This window comes from Neophocaena asiaeorientalis, unplaced genomic scaffold (assembly GCF_003031525.2).
Source record: "Neophocaena asiaeorientalis asiaeorientalis breed wild unplaced genomic scaffold, Neophocaena_asiaeorientalis_V1.1 scaffold188, whole genome shotgun sequence".
In the NCBI taxonomy this organism is placed as follows: Eukaryota; Metazoa; Chordata; class Mammalia; order Artiodactyla; family Phocoenidae; genus Neophocaena; species Neophocaena asiaeorientalis.
This window is the reverse complement of record NW_020174156.1, coordinates 3,503,092-3,509,091: the sequence shown is the minus strand read 5'-3', so window position 1 is coordinate 3,509,091 and position 6,000 is coordinate 3,503,092.

Genomic DNA, 6,000 nt, shown 5'->3' with positions numbered 1-6,000 from the left:
TGTAACGTAGAATCAACAAAATACATTATCTTACTTAACGAGAACTCTGAAGACATGATGGCTCTAGAGCAGGTTAATTCGGTGGCTCAATGATGTCATCAGGGACCCAAGTTATTTTCACCTTTCCACTCAACCATCCTCAGCATAGAATCTTGTGCTCGGTTCACTGCCTTCATGCACCCAGGTGATGTTAGAGTTTCAGAAGTCATGCAAACCTCACGTCCAGAGGTGGAAGAAGAGGTGTTTGCTCCTAAGCGTCTCTGTGTATCAGTAAGCAAACAATCCCTTTGGAGAATAGTCCAGTCAAGTGGGAAGAAGGAAATGAATGAACACCATTGTTTAGCTCTATCCTATAGTCACTTTGCGGGAATCGGGCCTAATGTTAACAGATTTTCCAGTTTGTCAAACAGTATCAGAAAGCTGGATTTTTTTCTGTGGAATACTCTGATTTTTAAAATATATCTCCAATCCATCAGTTTCTATACCATACCACCTTGCTCACATATAGCATGGAAGCTAAAAGAACTTCAGTCTGACGGTCTTCTACAGAAACCTAGGTTCAGGGGAAAAACTGAACTACAGCTTGTGCAGCAATTCTGGAAAGGTAGTCTACATTCAGTTAATGCATCTGAAGGATCATGTACTGCCAGCAGAAATGACGCAAATGAGACATAGGTGACCTCCACCCAGGAGAAACAGGACTCATATGGCTGGATCTGAACCTTTACCAACAGGCAGGGTGCTCTCAGGTGGTTCACCTAATGAAGGTCCCTTGAGGCTTCCCTTAGAAGCTCTAACTTGGCAAGGAGTCTCTGATGGCACCACAAGAAACACTAGGTGTCATTCCAGCAGATGATTCAGACCCCAAGCCTTACTTCAACTTACTCCACCCACTGCCTTCAATCCCACAGCATCCAGCCAGCCTTCCCTGAGCAAAGCTCATACCCAGGCCTCTGTACTAGACCCCATCCTCATCTACTTGTCACTTCCTGGCTCCAATCCCTTTCACTTGGACTTTCACTTGCTTTAAATTTATTTGGGACAACAGTTGCAAACTCAGACTCCCGTTTGCTTTAACCATTCCATCATTCTAACTTTTCCTATAATACTCAGGTTAGATATCTTAAGCTCTGCCACATCTGGGAAAAACTTGACAACCTGCATATGCAAAAATGAGCAGTTGCGGGTTTATGGCCTAAACAGCCAGGGTTCTCAGAAGTGTGAGTGGCAGAAAGAAAAATATCCTTCCTCAAGCATGATTTATTTCCTTCCTTCCTCCCTCACTCCTCCCTTCCTTCCTTCCTCCTTCCCATCTTCACTAACTTTATTTCTTCCTTCATCTCCTTCTTCCAAGGAATTTTTATATTTTAAACTATACAGGAAAAGTAGGCTTATGCTAAAAAATAAATAAGAGTGAAAACCAAAATCACTCATGTTTCCATCACCATAAAAACATCACTGTGAGGGCTTCCCTGGTGGCGCAGTTTACAAAAAAAAAAAAAAAAAAAAAAAAAAAAACCAACATCACTGTGAACATTTTAGTGTACTGCCTCCCAGTTTTTTTGTATTTCCAGTTTTATTTATTTATTGAGTTTTTTAAAGTTTTGGTGGCTCTGTTTATTTTTGTAAGGTTAAAATCATCAAGTAGTTTTCTTACATACATACCTATGAAAATTTAGCTGTACAAATTATACCATTGGGCTTCCCTCGTGGCGCAGTGGTTGGGAATCTGCCTGCCAATGCAGGGGACATGGGTTCGAGCCCTAGTCCAGGAAGATCCCACATGCCGCGGAGCAACTAAGCCTGTGCGCCACAACTACTGAACCTGTGCTCTAGAGCCCGTGAGCCACAACTACTGAGCCTGCATGCCACAACTATTGAAGCCCACGTGCCTAGAGCACATGCTTTGCAACAAGAGAAGCCACCGCAATGAGAAGACTGCACACTGCAGCAAAGAGTAGCCCCCGCTCGCAGCAGCTAGAGAAAGACCGCACAGCTACGAAGACCCAGTGTAGCCAAAAATAAATAAATAAATTTATATATATTAAAAAAAATTATACCATTAATAATTAGATATAGCATTCAATTAAAGCAACAATATATATTCTGCCCTTCTAGACTATAACAAAAGGCAGAAACACTTTTAATCATTTTTTTATACCCTCCCAGTTCTTTTAACACAGTAGACACTCAACAGAAATATACTGAAGGTGAATATTCCGAAGTCTAAAAAACCTAATATAATTAAGCAAATTCCTTTTTCACTAATTTTGAATACTGCATAGTGTTGCTTAACCTGAATTAGATCTCTCATCTGCTCAGGTTTGAGTAGAAGAATCCATTTCACCCTAAAAGTATTTTATTTTTCTGTAAATTAGAACACCATCTGGGGGCATTGACAGAGCTCCAAGATTCCAGCCCCTTTACAAGTGTCAAAGCAGAACCTGGCATACAGTAGGTGCTTAAAACATGTTTGTCTTGGCAGCTATCTGTTGCTACAGACTGTTACTTCCCTAGGCAAGAATATCTTGATTTTGAAGTGTCTTTAGGAATCTGTGTTCTTGCTACTTAATTACTCAGATTCTCCCTAACTCCCAGTGTGAAAAATAAAGGTGACTTTTGAATCCATGTTTACAGTATTTTCTAGCAACAGAATAAACTCCCAAAGCAAGAGGAAAAAAATTTATCTTCTCAAAAAAAAAGGGAAGACATCCTTCCAACACACACGCACATACACATACTCGCTCCTTGCGAGAGATATTGTCATATCCTGATGTTTACATTCCATTTCTCATGTTGAAATAGCCACTGAAAATAAATTGTTTCAAACAATGCTTAGTGTTGCAAAACCAAGTTTTCTAGAACTCATTTTTTAAAAATTCATCTAAATGGAAATTAATTCTATTTTTAAAAGAAGTTAAAATCATTTTTACCCCAGCTTCCTTGTTTGGATTTTCTTGAGAGTTCTTAGTTTCGGAACTAGACACCTTTATAGATCTTTCCCTATATCTCTTATTTTACATATAACTAAATTCCCTCATATAGATAATGCCAATCAGTAATCAAGAGATTAGTAGATTGGGCTCGGAATGCCACCCCCCTTCCCTGTTCTCATCTTCATGGACTGTTTGCTAGTTTGTTTAGCTACTGGGTACTCTCTCCATTAAAATGTACTGGCAGACGAAAACAAATTTGCTACATCTGACAAGGCAGTAGCGTGCATTTATTTGATCTGCTAATCCCAGAGGTAATATTTGAGGGTAGTGGGTTTTTAATCAAATCTTCAGTATGCCAAGTAGCCAGCCCAGTGCCTGAAATTCTTTCTGAGTCATAGAGGGCAGCCTTGGTTTGCAGCTACTGTCGTAATTTCATGGAACCATAGAATTTTAGAGCTGGAAGGGACCTTAGATTATTTGTGACTTGACCTCCTAGCCACTTTAAAACCATTGCTTGAAAAACATTGTTCTCTGTAACTTTTCTGTTGTTAAACTCTTATGCTCTTTAAAAGAAATGATACATCTGTCCTAGATACTTTTATGGGACTGCTTCTTAAAGGGTTGTTTGGTGGAGTCCTTTTACGCTCGTGAATTTTTGAGCCTTTTGAAAAACACTGGTAAAAAAATTATTTTCAAGTGAGGACACTTGGAAGAAGGAAAGAAGGACTGGAAACCAACCTTTGTTGCAAGACCAATGGGTGCCAGGTGACCCACTTACATCATCTCTTTTGGTACTTGTCTTCAAAGACAGCTATTGTCTCCATTTTACAGATGAAAAAACTGAGATCCAATAAGTTTAAAAGTAACTTGCTCAATGTCTCAGAGTTACTGAGTGACAAAGCTAGGATTTAAACTCATGTCTATCAGGCTCCATTTAGGGCCAATGTTCTGTTTATTGTACCCAACTGTTTCCCTTGAGTTTTATTCAAATATATAAATAGAAAAGCACTCATGAGCCTCCGCATGGCTACATGGTCATAGTTAACACTTACCCTCAGTGTAGTTAACTCAAAAATCTCTAGGAAAGGGGCTCATTTTCTTCTGTTTGGCTGTGTGATAATTATAAGTGAATGTACTTTGTACAACGGTTCCTTTATATCAGATAGCAACATTTACTCCTTTCGAAGCTGTCTGATGACCTTGCTGTTGAAGACTCTACCTACAAATTCTAGGAGTAAAAGGAACAAGGTTGACTGAGGGCAGGATGCTGAGTTAGCAAAGAGATTCTCTGCTGGTAGGCAGGTTGATGGCTGGAGGGCTTTCAGGCCATCCAAAACACAGAAACAGGTTTTTCCTTAAGGTTCAAGATAACTCTGAAATCAGCTCTGCCAATGCAGTCTGGACATTCCCCAGCTCCAATTTACATAGTGGGCAAAAAGAAAGAGTGACACTCTCCCCTCCAGCCCCTGAAAAGCCCTCAAACTGACACAACTAAAACTCAAGGTTAGGTGCAGAAGGCTGCTTGGGAAATGTAAAGAGAAATCAGCCCAGATGTTGAAAATAACATAGCTGGTCTCCAAGGTAATATTGAAAATCAAAAGTGAGCAGTAGGGGCTTCCCTGGTGGCACAGTGATTGAGGGTCCGCCTGCCGATGCAGGGGATGCGGGCTCCTGCCCCGGTCTGGGGGGATCCCACGTGCCGCGGAGCGGCTGGGCCCGTGGGCCCGTGGGCCATGGCCGCTGAGCCTGCGCGTCCGGAGCCTGTGCTCCGCAACGGGAGAGGCCACAGCAGTGAGAGGCCCGCGTACCGCAAAAAAAGAAAAAAAAAAAAAGTTAGTAGTAAAGTTGATGTCAATGAATATGGATTCTGTCCCAGTATTCTTTGTCAGATAGGCACTTCATCTCAATATTTCTTTAAGCTTCCTGCTCTACTGAGACAAAATCACACCTCATGGCTCTTAACAGCATGGTTCTTAACAGCAAGGGCTCTGCAATACTCACAACTGATTGTGCTCAATCAATGAAAAATGATTGTAGCTACCAAGAAAGGGGCCTCTTGTTTAATTATCTTTTTATTCATAGGCACCTCCCTTCTCTGCCCTATTCAATAGCTCGGCTCTCCTCAAGCTGCCTCTTCCTGGGCTAAGTGCCTGACTATGTGACCATGCCAAATCCTCATCTATTTCTTTCTTGCTATCTTGGGTCCCCCTTTCTTTGCCCACACGCCAGTTTAGTTCTGCTCGTCTCCTAGGAAGATCAATCTCTGGCGTTCTCACCCTGTAAGAGGGTTCAGTAAACACACGATTTCTACTTCTGGGATTCAGCGCTCACTGTCTCTGCAAGAGTTATCCTCTTTCACTTAGATGGGTAACTTAGTTTCCTTAGGATTACTTACTTTCCTTTCCTTTCATCCTTTTAATTGCAGCCCAAGTCAGATCATGTTATTAAAGAACCTGGGATATGGAGCAGATAAGCAGCAATTTATTTTTCTCACCCCTTGTAAATGTGTCTTTTTTTTTTTAACATCTTTATTGGAGTATAATTGCTTTACAATGGTGTGTTACTTTCTGCTGTATAACAAGTGAATCAGCTATACATATACAGACATCCCCATATCTCCTCCCTCTTGCGTCTGCCTCCCACTCTCCCTATCCCATCCCTCTAGGTGGACACAAAGCACCGAGCTGATCTCCTTGTGCTATACAGCTGCTTCCGACTAGCTATTTTATATTTGGTAGTGTATATATGTCCATGTTACTCTCTCACTTTGTCCCAGCTTACCCTTCCCCCTCCCCGTGTCCTCAAGTCCATTCTCTATGTGTCTGCATCTTTATTCCTGTCCTGCCCCTAGGTTCTTCAGAACTGTTTTTTTTTAAGATTCCATATATATGTGTTAGCATACAGTATTTGTTTTTCTCTTTCTGACTTATTTCACTCTGTATGACAGTCTCTAGGTCCATCCATCTCACTACAAATAACTCAGTTTCGTTTCTTTTTATGGCTGAGTAATATTCCATTGAATATATGTGCCACATCTTTTTTATCCAGTCATCTGTTGATGGAC